Genomic DNA, 21,150 nt, shown 5'->3' on the forward strand with positions numbered 1-21,150 from the left:
TTTAAAATATTAGAATTTAAAAAATTTGTCCGTTAAACAGTGTTCAGATGTTTGACAGCAGTGACCTCGCTTCAGTATTTTGGCCATAACTTTTTCTATATAACTCCAACTTATGTGTTCTTGATGTCAAAAGAAATCTAAGAGAAAATCCTACAACTTTCATGTTGACCACTTGTTAAAATAATGAGGTTTTAATAGATAAAAATTCACCTCAATGCGGCTGTATTAAAACTGACAACATTTGGGAAAACTCTTTTTTGTGCTTTTTATTCCAAAATTGATTCTAACCTTTTTTAAAATAATTTTTGACCTTATAAAAATATTTTTCAGGTATTTTAAAAGGTATCTAGGTCTAAGAAATTAACCTATGAGCTTCAAAATATTTCAAACGATATTTTAAACATTAAAACACTTATATAAAGACTTCTAAGATATTAACATTCTAAGTTCTTGAGTTTTCATGCTTTGTCCTTGGATTGAGTTCATCTTTTCTTCAAACTTCCATATTCTTTGAGCTTTCTGACTTTCCCCTTCTTTGGCTCTTTGGACTTTAATATGCCTTGCCTTTCAACAACTCATTCATGTCCTCATATTCTTCAAGGTTTCATATATCATCTTTAAATCCATGTTTTGACTCATTTAAGCTTCATTTGATCCTTGTGAGCACTTTTACCTTACTTTCTCATATGTGAGCCCTTAAATAACATTACTCACACAAATACATTAAATTTCACTTGTTTGTTAGCATCAAAACAAGATAACAAAATTTTAAATCTTGTAAGGCCAACAAACAACAGTCCCCTTGGCTTCCCTTATTTTGTTTGTACAGAAAAATATTCAATTCATGGTGTTTCTTGTTGATTATGGATACTGGGATACAATGAAAGATGAAGTTCCTATTTTAGTTATCCATGATCTTTTAGATGAATTATATGGTGGTAAGGTCTTCTCTGAATTAATCTTACATTAGGATAACTATAGAGCACAAAGAGCATTGTGAATTTACATAATGTTTGGCACGCTAGAATGAAATGGATTGAAAGAGGAATAGAATGAAAATTTGTATGGTCAATTTGTAAAATTGTAATAGACAGATTCATTCCATTCCATTTTATTATTGCATACCAAGCAAATCAACTTTCCATTTTTAGCTGATTAGTACCTCAACTACATTTTAGTCCTTAATGAATGAAGAATTGTAGAAATCCCTAGAATCTTGAAAGCAATTTAGGGAGGTATATATGTAAAGGACTGTATGTTATTGAGAGAGATTTCTTTAGGAGATTGTTTCCATATTTAGATTTCACAATTGTATTATAAATATTGTGTATTGACTTGTACAAATCATTTAAGAAATACAGAAATTCTATTATGTTTTCATGGGATCAGAGTTAGGGTTTTCAAAATCTTAGCTAGCAATGGCAGACGGCGCCGTCAACAGTAGAGGGTCGAGCACCTCTGAAGCTTTCAACGGCAAGACTAAAGCCACATTCATCATGGATTCAAATGGGCTAGACAACTTGTCCTTTCCACTCTTGGTGGAGAGATTGAACGGAAAAAATTTTCGTGAATGGGCTCAGTCCATCAAACTTATGATTGAAGGCAAAGGAAGGTTAGGATACCATATCGGCGAGATGAAGAAGTTTGCATCAACCGACCTTGCAGCTCTACAGAAATGGAAGTTCGAGAATTATATGGTGACTTCATGGCTCGTAAACTCCATGAAGCCTTCAATCGGCAAGACCTACCTATTCTTAACAACAGCAAAGGATGTCTAGGATGTTGTTCGCGATACATATACTGATGTCAATAGTTACTCCTAGATCTTCAAGATAAAGACTCGATTGTGGCAAATGAGACAAGGAAAGAGAGATATCACCGATTACTACATGGAGATGATGAATCTCTAGCAATAGCTTGACCTAAGCATTGAGGAAGAATGGGAATGCTTTGGTGACAGTACCCACTAGAAGAAGAGACTCGAGAACGAATGAGTCTTTGAACTTTTGGCCAGACTCAACGGCGACCTAGACGATGTGCAAGGAAGGATTCTCGACCGATGCCCCCTTCCTTCGACTTGGGAAGTCTTCGCAAAGGTGAGGTGTGAGGAAAGTTGTTGTAAGGTGATGCTGAAGGCACTGACCGAAATTAATGGGCCTAAGATGTCACCCCTAATCTTGAGAACTCTTGTGGGTACAGACCAAAAGTCACAAAAAGGGAGACCCTGGTGTGAGCACTACCGCAAGCTAGGCCATTCCGAAGACAATTTCTTGGAAATACATGGGAAGTCTGTAGATTGACAAAGTCAGAAAAATCGTGGCTACTAGACTGCTATTGATAACCCAGTTGAAAAACCACAAGGTGCAAAAAATAATAATTCCACTCCAAGTGGCGCATTCAGTCCAGAAAAATTGGAGCAACTCTATAAAATGTTCTCTACCATTCAAGCATTGGGACAGTCTTCCACAAGCCTTCCCTCTGGTTTTTTAGCCCACCGAGGTAATTTTTTGATAGCCTTAAATACCATATCAATCTTCTCTCTGGTTTTTTAGCCCACCGAGGTAATTTTTTGACATCCTTAAATACCATATCTCATTACAAATCGCCATGGATAATTGATTTTGGTGCCTCTGATCTTATGACTAATTCTTATCATCTATTCTCATCCTATTCACCATGTGTTAGAAATTTGAAAGTTAAAATTGTAGATGGATTACTCTCACATGTTGCAGGCAAAGGGAGTATTTGAATCTCTGATTCTATAATTCTAAAATCTATCCTACATGTCCCTAAGTTGTCTTGCATTTTGTTATGCATTAGCCAGTTGACAAAAGATTCCAATTGCTCTTCTAAATTCGTTTCCTCTCATTGTGTTTTCCAGGACCTATCATTAGGGAAAACAATTGGCAATGCTAAAGCGTGTGAGGGACTTTACTACTTTGAGAAGGCAAATATGAGTGAACAATGTAAAACTGCTATTTGTGATTCTGCATATGTTTTTAGGGATAGTGAAATTTTGTTATGGCATTCTAGAATGGGTCATCCAAATTTTCAATACTTAAGACGTTTATTTCCTTCTATTTTTTTAAATAAAACATCTTTTGAATTTTAGTGTGAGATTTGTGAACTTACAAAACATCAACGTAATCTCTTTCCAAAGTCCATACACAAATCATCCAGACCTTAGACTATGATTCAGAGTGATTTATGGGGGCCCTCTGGCTCTCTTAATCACACTCACACGAAATGATTTGTTACTTTTATTGATGATCATACTCATATGGGTTTACTTGTTGAAAGATAAAACTGAAGTCCATTCTATTTTTATCAGTTTCCACTCTATGATTCAGACACAATTCCAAACTCACATTCAAATTTTACGTACTGATAATGACACAGAATATTTAAACAATATCTTGGGACATTATATTCAAGAAAATGGAATTGTTCATCAAAGTTCTTGTGTGAATACCCCTAAAAAAAATTTGGGTTGTTGAACGAAAAAATAGGTATATTCTTGGAGTAGTTCAGGCATTGATGTTCACTAAAAATATGAAAAAATATTTTTGGGGCGATGCCATTTTAACAGGTACATATCTCATTAATTGAATGACTAGTCAGGTTCTTTCTTTTGCCACTCCTCTCTAGAAATTCCAAGAATGTTTTCTCAACTCTCCGCTCCACTCCAATCTCTCTGAAAATCGTTGGATGTATGGCATTTGTCCATGTTCATGCTCACAATCAGCATAAATTTGAATCTCGTGCCGCTTAGTGTGTTTTTATTAGTTACTCTCCTACTTAGAAAGGCTACAAATGTTATAATCCTGTTACAAAAAACTTATTTGTTAGCATTGATGTAGAGACCCGGAAAAAATAATAATAATGAAAATGATAAAGGAAAAGGAAAAGGAAAAGAAAGAAATTTTAAAAGGGGGCATCAGCAAAAACTTGTTGACAAGGAGTTACCGAGAGCAAGAATTTCGGACCATTAAGGATTCATCGATGAACCCATTATCTTCGTCGACGAACTCCCTTCTTTGACTCGTCAACTAGTACACGTGTCTCATCGATGAGAACACGTGGCCAACAGTCTTCATATATGTTAAAATCAGATTTTAGTGAGAAAATTTATTTTCTCTTCTCTCTCTCTCTCTCTCTCTTTCTCTCTCTAGGTTAGGGTTCCTCCTCCTTCTCTTTTAATTTTTGGCCGGATTTTACCCTGTTTTAACGATCAAGAACCACCACAAGGATCTATGGATGTGTAATAACCCCAAAAAGGGATACATAAGATAAGTGGAGTGATTCCAAAAATAAAAATAAAAATAATTAATTAATTAAATTTAAAAAAATAATTAAAATAATTAAAATTTATTTTTATTTTTATTAATAAAATATATTATTTTTATTATTATTATTATTATTATTATTATTATTATTATTATTATTATTATTATTATTATTATCATTCCTGAAGCATCCAGCTTTAGGAATGATTTTGAGAGAGACCCCCCCATCTTCCTTTTCTATCTATGCAGGAGACCTGCGCAGTCTCTCTCTCTCTCCTCTCATTCTCTCTCCCTCTCTCCTCAGTTACGTGGCAGATTTTCGCCTGATCGAAAATCATAAGATATTGCTGGACTCGATTCTCTGTTGCCGTCATTTCTACCGAAGCGGATCGGAGGTAGGAGCGGCGTAGGCGTATCTTCTGGGATAAGCCAAATTTTCCTTTTTCTTTAATTTCTTGCAAATTATAAGCCCGATTGATGAACAGACATCACCACGAGAATCTAGGAATGATTCTCTACAAGTCTAGCGGGACAGAATTCTTGTGGGGTCGTCGTGGGTAAAACCCCAAATTTAGGGTACGAGGTTATTAAAGGACTTATTTTTAATTAATTATGATTAATTTAGAAATGCTAAAATGTTAAGCATCTAGAGTTGAAGTAGAATTTTCAAAATTTAGGGCCCGGGTGAGTGCTGTAGGTGTAATTTTGGGACCCGCGGGCAAAATTCATAAAATTAAGTGGGGGTGTCAAATATTAGTTTAAATGTTAATTTGAAGTACATGGGGCCTTGGGAAGGCTAGATGGGTAGTATTTTGGGGAAATAAATTAATTAATCTAGGAAAGATGCAAATTGTAGAAGTTGAATTTCGGGCGCCAAGAGCGTAGGATTTGAGTCCTAACGAGACTCTTAGTAAGTCAGGTAAGGAGAATAAATTATAATAGTATTTTTAGAATTACTGTGTGAATTAATATTCGAAAATGAGCATATGGTATTTTGCCTAAAAGTTATTATGATATAAATATTAGATAAATTGTTTGACATTTGAATAATATTAAATTGTGATGCTTTGTAGTGTGAAATTAACATATTATGAATATTGGATGAAAATTGTGTGGCACATGACATGTGTTGAAAAATATGAAATTTAACAATGTGTATTTTCTGAGAAAATATTGAAACAAGAATGATTTGATGTGGTTAGTGGAAAATAATGAAATGTGATATTTATACGTGAGTAGAAGTTATTTGCATGAAAAATGAGATTGTACAAATTACTGATATGAGTATTTTGGGAAATGTGGAAATACGTAAAATATGATATGTACTATTATGAGATGATGGAAAATGCATAGAAAATGATGAGAATATTTATATTGAACTGAATCAAGATATACTGAAATATAATTGATGATATGTCAATACAGCATAATAATTGCGAGTGGGTGGTATTCCTTTCCTACTGATGTCGTTGGGGAGGTATGCTCAGTATGGAGATTGTGTGTGTGTGTGTGTGTGTAAAGTTCCTACTGATGTCGTTGGGGAGGTATGCTCAGTATAGAGAATGTGTGTGTGTGTGTGTGTGTGTGTGTGTGTGTGTGTGTGTGTGAAGTTCCTACAGATGCTGTTTAGGAGATATGCTCAGTATGGAGATTGTGTGTGTGTGTGTGTGTGTGTGTGAAGTTCCTACTGATGTCATTGGGGAGGTATGCTCAGTAGGGAGATTGTGTGTATAAAGTTCCTACTAATGCCATTGGGGAGGTATGCTCAGTATGAAAATTGTGTGATGAAGTTCCTACTGATGTCATTAGGGAGGTATGCTCAGTCTAGAAATTGTGTGGTGAAGTTCCTACTGATGTCGTTGGGGAGGTATGCTCAGTATGGAAATTGTTTTGTGAGGTTCCTACTGATGTCGTTGGGGAGGTATGCTTAGTATGGAAATTGTGTTGTGAGGTTCCTCCTGATGCCGTTGGAGAGGTATACTCAGTACGGAAATCATGAATATGTTGAAAATTGGAATTTTGTGATCTATTGTATTATGTAAAGTACATAAATGTGAATTTATATATACATAGATATGTAATGAGTTAGAATGGGAAATGTTTATGAGAAATGAAAGAGTGTGTGTTTTGTAAAATAAATAATTGAGGCGACATGAAACTCTCCGCCTGAGGGCTTACTAAGTAAGGTGAATGCCCTGATAGGTACAAATGTGGACATTTCTGGCAGCATAACGTGTTAGGGCAGAGGGAAGCTACTTGTATGGGCGGGCAATCTTCCCTATTCTCAGGAACTTCGAGAGTAATTATGAGTTTTGGAAATGAATAAACTTGAGAAATGATTTTAAAGATTATAAAAGCTTGTGTTATATATCTATATGAGTTTGTGAATATATATATATATATATATATATATATATATATATGTCAGTGTATTTTTCTCAGATGAAATGTTGTTTTAAAAAGTAAAGTATGTTATAACTGAACTCATTTGGCCACGCATTGAACTCATTCGGCCACACACTGTAAATAATTTATTCCTTCTTACTGAGATGTGTCTCACCCAAATTATCTAAATTTTTTCAGGGAACAGGGATAGATCAGGTGATAGAGTTCCGTGATTATAGGGAGCTGGGACCATGACACACAAGGTGAGTTTTTGGATTAGGGGATGTGTAATTTCCCCTAGAGTTGGGTTGATTTGAGTTTGTGATGGTGATGTATATATGTGTGTGTAGATACTCTGGGTATTGTATTTAGGATGTGATAAATATACTGTCTTCTGTTGTTAGGGTGTAATAATGAAATGACTTTTTACCTGGTACCCAATTTAGGTCGGGTCATATGAATGGTAGTAGGGTTGTTGACATGACCGATTTGTGAGTTTTGTGGATGAAGAGTGAATATAAGTTCTTTTGTTTATAAAAAAAAATTTACAAAAATCGGGGTGTCACAGTTTGGTATCAGAGCCTAGGTTGCTAGGTTCTATAGACTTTAGTAGACAACAGAATACAATACCAGAGTATAGGAGTAGATTTTGAGGGAAATAGGAGATGGGTAGATTGAAATATGAGTTAGTGATTGTTGGAGGAAGAGGTGAGAATTTAGGATTATATCTTGCGGCCTAGAGACAGGAGTACTCGGGTTGTTTCTGTGTTTTTCCTAAGGTGATGATTTCACGAAAACCATGGATACTATCGTTGGGTCTTATTTCTGAGTGGTAGGATGGTCAGTAGTAAGGTGTCGAAGGGTTCTAAGAGGCTATCAAGTAGATATTTAGGTGAGAGTATTATCAGCTAACCTAGTAGTGTTAGACATGCATGGATTTGATATGATTTTGGGAATGGACTAGTTAGCCGCTACTTATGCCAGCATCGACTGCCATCAGAAAGAGGTGATATTCAGACCTCTTGGAGAGTAGGAGTTCAGATTTGTGGGGTCACACGTGTGTTCCTCACCATAGTTAGTGTCAGCCATTCAAGCAAAGAGGCTACTCCTGGACGGTTGACAGGGGTATATAGCCTGTGTAAAGGAAGTGACAAAGAAAGAATTGAAGCTTACAGATATTCTAGTGGTGAAGCAATTTTCATATGTTTTTCCAGATGAGCTACCTGGATTGCCTCCCAATCGTGAGATTGACTTTACCATTGAGTTACTTCCAGGGATGGCACCAATTTCTAAAGCTCCCTACAGGATGGCTCCTACAGAGTTGAGAGAGTTAAAAGATTAGTTGCCAGACATGTTAGCTAAAGGATTTATCAGACCCAGTGTATCACCCTAGGGAGCACCAATTCTGTTTGTAAAGAAGAAGGACGGGACGATGAGGATGTGCATTGACTATAGAGAGATAAATAAAGTAACAATTAAGAACAAGGACCATCTTCCCTATATAAATTACTTGTTCGATTAGCTCCAGGGTACACGGGTTTACTCAAATATTGATCTACACTCTGGATACCATCAAGTGAAGGTCAAGGCAGAGTGTAATACCCCGGACCCGCCACGTGGGGCCCGGAGTGTTATAATACCAATCACGTCTCTCATACCATTCACGCAGCCGAACTTAATTAAACAACCTTAAAAAAAAAATACCAGAGTGCTATATTTACATATGCAAACCCATAAAAAAGTATAACCATATTCCATATTACATAACTAGGACAAACATTAAACACAGTCTATACATATAACCATGCTTTTATTTACTAACAAAACTACCCCGCCCTAAAGCTTTCTAAGCACAATTACCTGGAAGACCTGAAAAGATTAAATATTTGCTGGGGTGAGACACCTCTCAGTAAGGAAAAAATAAGTTACAATAGTGTGTGGCTGAAGTGTTTAATACATATTTACAAAATATACATACAATTATATTTCACTATCAATATCAGCTAAGAAAATGAATTCTTAATCACATCATTGTTGACTTCTCTCTTACCTAATCACATACACATATACATAATTATTTTTACTGATAATTCCCAAAAAAGGGAAGTCTACTCGCCCATACAAGTAAATTCCCTCTGCTATGGTGCTAATACTAGGGCACTCACCTTTCTCAGTAAGCCCTCGGGTTATGTATCTAGGTAAAGTCTCCGACAATAAGGAAGGTCACCCGCCCATACGAGTAACTTTCCTCTGCTCTGGTATCCTCAGATAATTACTAGAGCACTCACCTTCCTCAACAAGCTCTCGGGTGGAGAGTTCGACTTTACCATAAATACTTATATAATTATAGATACACGCATTCCATGTCATCATTTTACAGAGAACCACACATAACTCATGCATACCCACAAAAGGTCCATAACTACACAAATATCGCAGTCCACACAGAACTCTAATCCATATAAAATGCATGCCCACACAGGACTGGTCCACACAAGTTACACAATCCACACAAGACTAATCATCACACAGATTACAATACATACCACCCTGTTCATGGTAAATAGGTCAAACAAACTCGTCAAACCACTACCAATGTTTTACCCCCCCCCCCAATATAAACTTCCATATAACGACCTCCTCATACCATTGTCAACGTTATATGACGGTTATATCAGGTATGATATAACGACCTCCTCATACCACTGCCAACACAATATCACAATTTATATGAACCACAACACAAATCAATAGCAAATCCAACCATTCTACACTTCACACATCTACCACAGTATACACAATCAGACAGTATCCACAACCAATCAGTATTTTCAATCAAGCAGAATTCGCAAGCCAAATAATATTCATAATCACACAATAAATCATAATTCCGCAATACTCGCAACTATTTAATTATTAAAGTTGTTTTCATGCCACACAATTTTTTCCAATATTATATATATTCAAAAACAATATTTTAAATACCTGCACCATTCAGAATAATTTACCTAAATATATGGAAATTTATACCCAAAAATTAACAAATTTGAAATTAATAAAAAGATGTTATAACGTATTTCCCCTTACCTACTCCTCGTGATTCTATCTAAAATAGAACAAAAACGAGACCATGTAATGTAAAAATTCCCAACTCGCTCAAATCATAAAAAAATACTCATTTAATGCTTCTTAGGCTCCAGATAATTATATTGAATAAGGAAACTCCAAGACATCTCACTTACTCTGATTTTGGAGTGATTCCTAAGTACTCCAAACCGAAAATCAACTCTGCATATGTTGCAGAGAATCTTCCCAGGAGTCTCGTGGTAACTTCTGATTGTCGAATCAAAGAGAAATGAGACCAGAAACCTAGAGAGAAGGTGAGAGGGCCAATTTTTTAGAAAGAGAGAAAAAGAATTCATATAGGATTTTCTCACGGAAAATGAAAGAAATCGCTATTTATAGGTAGGGACTCGTCGACGAGATACGTGGATTCATCGACGATCCCATGAAGAACACTGGTCAACGAGACTGTGAGTTCGTTGATGAGCTTCATAATACCTCAAACCCTCTCGGTAACTCCTCGACAATGAGACATTGCCCTCATTAACGGACCAAGGAAGAATGCTTGTCGACGAGACTAGTTGGTTCGTCGACAAGGCCTCGCTGATGCTCCTTTTAAAAATTCCTTTTTCTTCCCTTTTCTCTTTCCTTTCCTTTTATTTATTATTTTTATTAATTAAATTTTTTGCGTCGTTCCATTCTCCCCTCCTTAAAATAATTTCATCCTCGAAATTCGTTAATTACTCATTTCTTAAAACTAAAAAAAACTAGCTAACCACATTTACATATTTCAATCAATTCTAACATATATAGCGTCAAATCATGAAAAGTCAAACAAAATTAATATCCATGCTAACGTAAACATATTACCTGCGCCTTTAGCATTGTCCCCTTTAGGTGTACCCAACATATAAACACATGTTGGGGCACTGCTGCCGCGAGGCACTAGGTTATTCCTCTAATTATGATTTGGAGTAGGTGCATTGTTCAGTGATTCTCAACATTCCCAGGCTATGACAATATTTTGTGCTTCTATAGCATGCGACACCCCTACTCCGGCATTCTCCCCAATGCCGCTGGTTACATCGAGGGTAGTGGGGGCATAACGAATCCCCCTGTCGTCCTTCATTTCTTTCCAACCCTTGACCTGCAACATCTCTGTCTCCCCTCCACAACCCTTGTCTGACATTTTCTTGGGAGCGGGGAGACACATGCCTTTTCCTTTGTTCTAATGCCTCTACACCTCTCTGCAGACTTGACTCTGCAACAGTAACTTTTTGCACTTATTCTACGAAATCCTAAATCTATAAACATGCCATGTGCTCATGAATCCTTTGATTCAGGCCCCTTTCAAACCACCTCGCTTTTTTATATTCATCTGGAACCATGGAAGGTGCGAAGTGGGAAAGTTCCAGAAATTTAGCAGCATACTGTTGAATAGTGAGACGCACCTGAGTCAGGTTGAAAAATTCTTCCGCCTTTACACTTCTAGTGGTGGCGGAAAGATATTGGTTGTAGAAGACCTGCTTAAAACGACCCCAAGTCATTGCTATAGGTACTACTCACTCTTCTTCCAATAGCTTCATTGCATGCCACCACCATTCAGCTTCCCCGGCCAGCTTAAAGGTGGCAAAACTAACCTTTTGCTCCTTAATACGATGCAACACTACCACTATCTTCTCCATCTCTTGCATCCATGTCTCAACCTTAATTGGGTCAGTACCACCCTCAAAAGATAAGGGTTTTAGATGGGTGAATTGATCAATTGTACAGCCTTGATGCACTAGTGGTAGCTTCATCCCCCGAAGTCTTGTCTCATCTCTTCCCTAACTTGATGAGCTACTCCTCACAACAATAGAGAGGTGTCGATTTTATCTCCGCTGGAAGCTCCCAACTCACTTATTCCTCCTTCATCCACACCTTTGCCTCTAGGATCCATCCCTGAATATATATATATATATATATATATATATATATATATATATATAAAATAGAGACAAGTTTAATATCTCTACATCTTAATATATCTGATAAAATCATAAAACAAGAAACCAATTTAATATCCAAATCCTCAATTAAACATCCAATATTCAATTATTTACAATCATCTTAACCTTCAAATTCGAATTCCAAATTTCAGTTTCTCCGCTTGGAAACATCACTGTCGATGGATTTACCGTGATTTTCTGAAACTGTCGACTAATTTAGAAAATCGCAAAAGTCCATCAAAGGATTTTTGCCTCCATGCTATGAAATAAACTCAAACTCCTGCCAAGACCCTAATCTACCCATTCCTACCCTTATTCAACTCAAACCTATACTCTGGTATTATTCCTCTTAAAATATGCAATACCGTTATGCTCTGATACTAACTGTAATGCCCCGGACCCGCCATGCGGGGCCCGAAGTGTTATGAGACCAATCATGTCTCTAATACCATTCACATAGCAGAACTTAATTAAACAACCTCAAACAAAATACCAAAGTTCTATATTTACATATGCAAACCCATAGAAAAGTATAATCATATTCCATATTACATAACTAGGACAAACATTAGACACAGTCTATACACATAACCATTCTTTTATTTACTCACAAAACTACCTCGCCCTGGAGCTTTCTAAGCTTCATCACCTGGAAGACCTGAAAAGATTAAATATTCACCGAGGTGAGACACCTCTCAGTAAGGAAGATATAAGTTACAACAATGTGTGGCTGAAGTGTTTAATATATATTTACAAAATATACATACATTGTATTTCACTATCAATAGCAGCTGATAAAATGCATTCTTAATCACATCATTATCGACTTCTCTATCACCCAATCACATACACATATACATAATTATTGTTACTAATAATTCTCAAGAATAGGGAAGTCTACCCTCCTATACAAGTAAATTCTCTCTACTCTAGTGCTAATACCAGGGCACTCACCTTTCTCAGTAAACCCTTAGGTTATGTATCTAGGTAAAGCCTCTGAGAATAAGGAAGGTCACCCGCCCATACAAGTAGCTTCCCTCTGCTCTAGTATCCACAGATAATTACCAGAGCACTCACCTTCCTCGGCAAGCCCTCGGGTGGAGGGTTCAACTTTACCATAAATACTTATATAATTATAAATACACACATTCAATGTCATCATTTCATAGAGAACCACATATAACTCATGCATGCCCATAAAAGGTCCATAACTACACAAGTATCACAATCCACACAGGATAATTCGTACAGCTTTCATTCACACCCACACAGGGTTCATATCCACACAGAATACAACGTCCACACAGAACTCTAATCCATATAAAATAGATATCCACAAAGGACTGGTCCACACAGGTTACATGGTCCACACAAGACTAATCATCACACATATTACAATACATACCACCTTGTTCATGGTAAATAGGTAAAACAAACTCCTCATACCACTACCAATGTTTTACCCCCAATATAAATATTCATATAACAACCTCCTCATACCACTGCCAATGTTATATGATGGTTATATCAGGTACGATATAACGAACTCCTCGTACCACTACCAACGCTATATTGCAATTTACATGAACCGCAACACAAATCAATATCAAATCCAACCACTAAAGCACTTCACACATCTACCACAGTATACACAATCAGACGATATCCACAACCAACCAGTATTTTCAACCAAGCAGAATTCTCAGCCCAAACAGTATTCACAATCACAGAATAAATCACAATTCCATAGTACTCATAACCATTTAATTATCAAAGTTGTTTTCATGCCACACGATTATATATATATATATATATATATATATATTCAAAAACTATATTTTCAATACCTGCACCATTCAGAATAATTTACCTAAATATATAGAAATTTATACCCAAGAATTAACCAGTTTAAAATTAATAAAAAGATGTTATATCGTATTTCCCCTTACCTACTCCTCGGGATTCTGCCTAAAATCGAACAAAAACGAGACCCTGCAATCCAAAAATTCCCAACTCACTCAAATCTTAGAGAAATACTCATTTAATACTTCCTAGGCTCCAAATAATTATATTTAACAAGGTAAATCCAAGATATCTCACTTACCCTAATTTTGGAGTGATTCCCAAGTACTCCAAATCAAAAATCTGCTCCGCCTATGTTGCATAGAATCTTCCCAAGAGTCTTATGGTGACTTCCAATCATCAAATTGAGGAGAAACAGGACCAAAAACCTATAGAGAATGTGAAATGACCATTTTTATAGATAGGGAAAGGATTCATGTAGGACTTTCTCACTGAAAATGAAAGAAATCGCTCTTTATAGGCAAGGTCTCATCGACGAGACACATGGATTCGTCGATGATCCCATGAAGAACACTCACCGACGATACTGTGAGTTTGTCAACAAGTTTCAAAATGCCTCAAACCCTCTCAATAACTCCTCGTCGATGAGACATTGCCCTCGTCAACGGGCCAAGGAAGAACGCTCGTCGACGAGACAAGTTAGTTCGTCGACGAGGCCTCGCTGATACTCCTTTTAAAAATTCCTTTTTCTTCCCTTTTCTCTTTCCTTTCCTTTTCTTTTATTATTTTTATTAATTAAATTTTTCGGGTCATTACATTCTCCCCTCCTTAAAATAATTTCGTCTTCAAAATTCATTAAGCACTCATTTCTCATAACTAAAAAAACTAGCTAACCACATTTACATATTTCAATCAATTCTAACATATGTAACATCAAATCATGTAAAGTCAAACAAAATTAATATCCATGCTGACGTAGACATATTACATGTGCCTTTAGCATTGTCCCCCTCAGGTGTACCCAACATATAAACACGTGCCGGGGCACTGCCGCTGTGAGGCACTAGTTTATTCCTCTAATTTTGATTTGGAGCAAGTGCATTGTTCGACGAGGCCTCACTGATACTCCTTTTAAAAATTCATTCTTCTTCCCTTTTTTCTTTCTTTTCCTTTTCTTTTATTATTTTTATTAATTAAATTTTTTGGGTCGTTACACAAAGGATATCTCCAAGATAGCATTCTAAACTCAGTATGGCCACTATGAGTTTTTGGCCATGCCATTCGGACTAACAAATGCTCTTACTGCATTTATGGACCTGAGGAATAGAGTTTTCCATTAGTACTTAAACCAGTTCGTAGTGGGTTTCATTGATAATATACTGGTCTATTTGAGGAGTTTTAAGGAGCATGAAACACACTTAAGGCTAGTACTTCAGATACTTAGAGAAAGGAAACTGTATGCCAAATTTAAGAAGTGTGAATTCTTGTTAAAAAAAGTTCGTTCCTTGGGCATGTGATATCCGAGGATGGAATCTCAGTAGATCCTAGAAAGATAGAGGCAATGGTGAATTGGGCGAGACCGAGGAATGTTTAGGAGATTAGAAGTTTCTTGGGACAAAGGGGACATTATCGTCGGTTCGTAAAGGGATTTTCCAGGCTATCAGTGCCTCTGACACAACTAACCAAGAAGAATGCTAAGTTTGAATGGAATGACGATTGTGAGCAGAGCTTCCATGAATTGAAGTAGCGGCTCATCACTGCACCAGTATTGATTATTCCATTAGGAGATGGTGAATATGTAGTCTACAGTGATGCATCTGAGAAGGGGCTTGGTTGTGTTTTGATGCAGTAGGGGAGGGTTGTGGCTTATGCTTCACGACAACTTAAAGAATAAGAAAAGAATTACCCTACCCATGATTTAGAGTTAGCAGCGGTAGTTTATGCACTGAAAATTTGGAGGCATTATTTATATAGGGGGTAGGTGTGAGATCTTCACAGACCACAAGAACCTTAAATATTTCTTCACGTAGAAGGAATTGAATATGAGACAGAGGAGATGGCTCAAGCTAATTAAAGTTTATGGTTGCACCATCAGTTACCACCTAGGAAAATCAAATGTGGTAACTGATGCGTTGAGTCATAAATTAGGGAGCGTATTTGTATCAACGATAATAAATGTACATCAAATTGGAATGGATTTGGAAAGACTCGGGTGGAGCTTGTAGAGGGTGATCATCAGGAGATTATTGCTAATATAGTTGTACAACCCACATTACAAGAAAGAATTAAAGCTACTCAAGTGAAAGATGTGGAGTTGAGGAAGATTATGGATAAGGTACAGAGTGGACAGGGAGCACAGTTCAATATTTCAAATGACGAAGCTTTGAGGTTTCGTACCAAACTCTGTGTGCCAACAAATGCTGAGATTAAAAGAACCATTCTGGAAAAGGCGCACCATTCCCTGTATACAGTACATCTAGGGACTATGAAAATATAAAGGGATTTGAGGTTATCTTTCTAGTGGAGCAATATGAAGATAAAAATTGCAAAATACGTAGAGCAGTGTTTGACATGCTAGCAGGTGAAAGCTGAGCATCAAAGACCAGCATGACCATTACAATCACTTCACATTCCTAAATGGAAGTGGGAGCATATTTCTATGGACTTTATATCGAGGTTACCACCGGCGCAGTATAAACAGGATGCTATCTAGATAGTCATTGATAGACTAACGAAGATCACCCATTTTCTTCCCATCAGAGTTAACTACTCCATGGGTAGATTGGAAGAGCTGAATATACAGGAAATAGTCAGACTACATGGAGTTCCTGTGTCCATCGTTTCTAACTGAGATCCACATTTCACGTCTCAATTTTGGAAAAGCTTAGAGAAAGTTTTGGGGTCCCATTTGGCTTTTAACACAACTTTTCATCCTCGTACTAATGGACATACTGAGAGGGCTATTCAAATATTGGAGGATATGCTGCGGGCCTGTGTACTAGATTTTGGAGGCAACTGGATTTAGTACCTACCATTAGTGGAATTTGCTTACAACAATAGTTACTAGGTCAGTATTGGGATGGCCTCGTATGAAGCATTGTATGGTTGGAGATGTTGATCTCTGTTATATTAGGATGAAATTGGAGAAGTGGATATTGGGGCTAGAGATGGTACAATCAGCTTCTGAGAAAATAAAGCTTATTCAAGAAAGGATTAAAATAGCTTAGAGTCGACAGAAAAATTATGCAAATATCCGGCGATGAGCGCTTGAATTTGATGTGGGTGATAATATGTTTTTAAAAATTGTGCCGATGAAAGGAGTAATGAGATTCGGGAAGAAAGGAAAGCTTATCCCTAGGTATATTAGGCCGTTTGAGATATTGGAAAGAGTCGGCCCAGATGCCTACATGTTAGCGTTACCCCCAGCACTATCTAGAATTCACGATGTATTTCACATGTCCATGTTAAAGAAATACATCCCAGAACCATCTCACATAATATGTTATGAAGCACTGGATATTGGTGAGACCTTATCTTATGAAGAAATACTAGTTCAGGTCTTATATCATAAAAAGCAGGAATTACGTACCAAGAAAGTCCCACTATTGAAAGTACTTTGGAGGAATCATGCAATTAAGGAAGCTTCGAGGGAGTTGGAGGAGGAGATGCGTCAGAAGTACCCACACCTTTTCAGCGGGGTCCAACAGTATTCAGAAAGGAAGCTAATGGTTCAGGTAAGAAATCATGTAAATAGGTAGGTTTTTGTGCAGGTTAATCAATTGTATGTAATAGTTTTCTGTTTTGGTTGGTTTTAGGAGAGTTTTTTTTGTTATTTTAATCTCTCGAGACCGTAAATGTAACCATGGTATCCCTCCACCATAAGTGAGGATAATTAATAAAATATTAGCATTTTTCCTTAAGGATTGGTGCAAAGGATAAATAGCAAATTTCGAGGATAGAATTTTTATAAGGAGGGAAGGATGTAGGGGGAAAAAATAATAACAATGAAAATGATAAAGGAAAAGGAAAAGGAAAAAAAAAAGAAAGAAATTTTAAAAGGGGGCATCAACAGGGACTCGTCAATGAGCGTAGGAGATACTGAGAGCAGGAATTTCAGACCATTAAGGGTTCATCGACGAACCCATTATCTTCATCGATGAGCTCCCTTCTATGACTCGTTGACGAGTACATATGTCTCATCAACGAGAACACGTGGCCAGCAGTCTACATATATGTTAAAATTAGATTTTAGTGAGGAAATTTATTTTCTCTTCCCTCTCTCTCTCTCTCTCTAGGTTACAGTTCCTCCTCCTTTTCTCTTAATTTTTGGCTGGACTTTACCCCACTTTAATGATCAAGAACCACTACGACGATCTAGGGATGATTCTCTACAAGTTGATCGGAGTGGATTGTTGATTTGGGGTCCTTGGACACCACTCCAAAATCAATGTAAGTAAGTTATTTTAGGGTTTAAATGATTATTTGGAATATGTGGACTAACGAAATATGTTAGAAGATAAATATATAGGGGTTAAGTTGATTGAACTGGGGATAATGTGATTTCAGGGTTTGGAGTTCTAAATGCCGCGGGCATGGTTTAGGGTTTTAGCAAGCCTCTCAAGAAACAGGTAAATGGATATATTAAGTCAGGTATTTTCAGAAAGTTTAATTATTGAATATACAATATTTGATTCAGAAATTTATATATGGTTTAGTATAGTTTTTGGGAATACTGATGTTAATCTGAGGAAACCTTGAAAATAGATTTAATATTATTTTGTCAGTAAAATATATTTTTCGAGGCCAGATAATATATTATAGAGTAGTACTCACTTGTGTGTGGCATGAGTATAAATTTTACTGTAAATAATGGTATGTCAGAATATTTGTGATTTCAAAGAACAAGCATGAGTTGATGATAGTTTTTTTTAGAAAAACTACAAACGGTACAGAAATTATATTTTCAGTATAATGTGATATTCAGCCAGCGCAAATGTTGTGACTACTTATATTTATGACAATTATTCAGAAAATATTATCATTACAGATTTTACATAGAAACATGGAACAGTATTATTACAGTTATTTATGTAATATACTATATGATAGTAGAATCTTGATGGCTTAGTTTAGTTTCAGAGCATGGTACCGTAGCTATCAGATTAGGTAGTGCTACCACACGTCTCAAATAAAGTGTGAGAGATGGATAGTCGATTGAGCCCAGTGTAGTAGTTTGCCCCACTGGCAGTCCGGACGAAGCTGGGCAGGCCAATCATACTTACATACTAATCAGTTTTGGCTTAGCATGGTAGGCCAACCATTACTAGATCCCGCCTAGGGGCCGCACAATATAGTCATGTTGGAGTAATACATGACATCAGCTGGCTATCCATCCAGGGTATGATTTCAGTAATACACAGATATAACAGGTGATTTGTATGTATACAAAAATTTAGTATGATACAGTACGTTATGTTGAATTATGATTTATTCAAACTTATACAGAATAATTTTACCTGATTTGTCAAATGCAGTTAAATTGTGTACAGATTTTCCTTACTTATCAGATACAGTTTATCGTGTACAATATATATTTATTACACAATAATAGTCATGTTGCCACACACTGATATTAGTCTATCTCCCTTACTGAGAGGTGTCTCACCCCAGAATACAACATTTTAGGAAATCCAAACAGACGAAGCGAGCTCCGAGATAAAGAATACTGTTAGTGCTACCCTAGCTAAAGGGTAAGTAGTAGGGTTGAGATCAGGATAAATTTTGGGGGTATGACCCTAGGATATTTATGGTCCTTTTTGGGATGTATATGTGTATTTTTGGTTACAATAGAACTATGGTATTGTATATAAGGTTGAATAAATCATGGTTTCCACAGCATAGTTGTCATATATGTATGGACAGGTATATCCCCGATTTCCTTGGGGTCCGGGTTGATTTAGTTTATGTTTTATGGTATCAAAGTTATTATTATTATTATTATTATTATTATTATTATTATTATTATTATTATTATTATTATTATTATTATTATTATTATGTGGAAAAAATATATATAACAGAATTTTTAGGGCGTGACACTTGATGTCATGTTCTTTGAAACCACTCCTTACTTCCAAAAGCCCTCTCTTCAGGGGGAGAAGTGGAGTGAAGATCGGTTCTTTGATTTATCTATTGATAAGTCTGTGCCATATACTGAGTCCCCCATTGTGATACCCAATGGAAGAAAGACTTAAAAAGGATTTGGTATTACTACCCATATCAATAAGGTGCACCTTTCTTTTTGGGAGTCTTTTCATAAGAACTCCACGGTTAAGCATAGTTGGCTTGGAGTAATCTTGGGATAGGTGACCTTTTGAAAAGTTTTCTTAATAAGTATGTGAGTGGGGACAAAACACACTGAAAAGGACATGTGTTGGTCTATGTGGCCAGTCATTAGTCCGATAAGCCTCATTCCCCGGTTGTCTGGTCCAGGTGAAGGATGAGAGATGTAGTGCTCCCTGGCATACCAAGGTTGGGACATGACAAAATGGTATCAGAGAAATTACCTAGCCGGAAGTGTGATGAGATTCACATTGCCTGAGTTTGAAAATATGGGTTCGCAATGAGGACGTTGCGTTCTGTAACTAAAGGAGAATGTGAAACCCCGTGGAAGAAAGGCTTAAAAAATATTTAATATTACTACCCATATCAACAAGGTGCACATTTCTTTTTGGGAGTCTTTCCATAAGAACTTCATAGTTAAGCGTATTTGGCTTGGAGTAATCTTGGGATAGGTGACCTTCTGGGAAGTTTTCTCAAGAAGTGTGTGAGTGAGGATAAAATACATTGAAAAGGACATATGGTTGCCTGTGGAACCATTCATTAGTCCAATAAGGCTCGCCCCCCTATTTTCTGATCTAGGAGGAGGAGGAGAGACGCAGTGCTCCCTCGCAGACCCAGGTTGGGGCATTACCTCCATTACATCATTTCCTAACTTGTCATGTGCAAAAGATCACTTAAACTTATAACGAGATGCAAAAACAAAAACAAAAAACAAGGAAATACTTTTTTACTCAAGAAATCCAAAAACAAAGAATAGGGAGAATCTCATACCTGAGGCACCAAGAGAGTTGGAATCAGTGATAGCTCCGAGCAGCCATGAGTCCACGCCCAGGTTGGGGCGTTACACCCATTGCATCATTTCCTGGCCTGTCATGTGCAAAAAGATCACTTAAACTTATAGGGAGATGCAGAAAAACAAAATAATAAGGAAATATTTTTTTACTCAAGAAAGCCAAAAACAAAGAATAGGGAGAACTCATACCTGAGGCACCAAGAGAGTTGGAATCGATGATAACTCTGAGCAATCATGAGTCCACGCCCAATCTCGATAAGATAAAGGATAGCTAAGAGCTTCTTTTTGATAAGTATGTACCTGATGACATCAATTTACCCATTGTAGTCAGAAAACAAACTAGGCCATGTACTCTATATCCCTGGTCAAAATACATGTCTTATAAAGCTTTGTCTACAGGGTATCGTGCTTTTACCTCCAACCTTGACACGATAAAAATTTTGAAGAATATCTAGGAAGCCCTAGAGATTCTTGAATGGAGGGAAGCTAT

This window comes from Malania oleifera, chromosome 4 (assembly GCF_029873635.1).
Source record: "Malania oleifera isolate guangnan ecotype guangnan chromosome 4, ASM2987363v1, whole genome shotgun sequence".
Lineage (NCBI taxonomy): Eukaryota > Viridiplantae > Streptophyta > Magnoliopsida > Santalales > Ximeniaceae > Malania > Malania oleifera.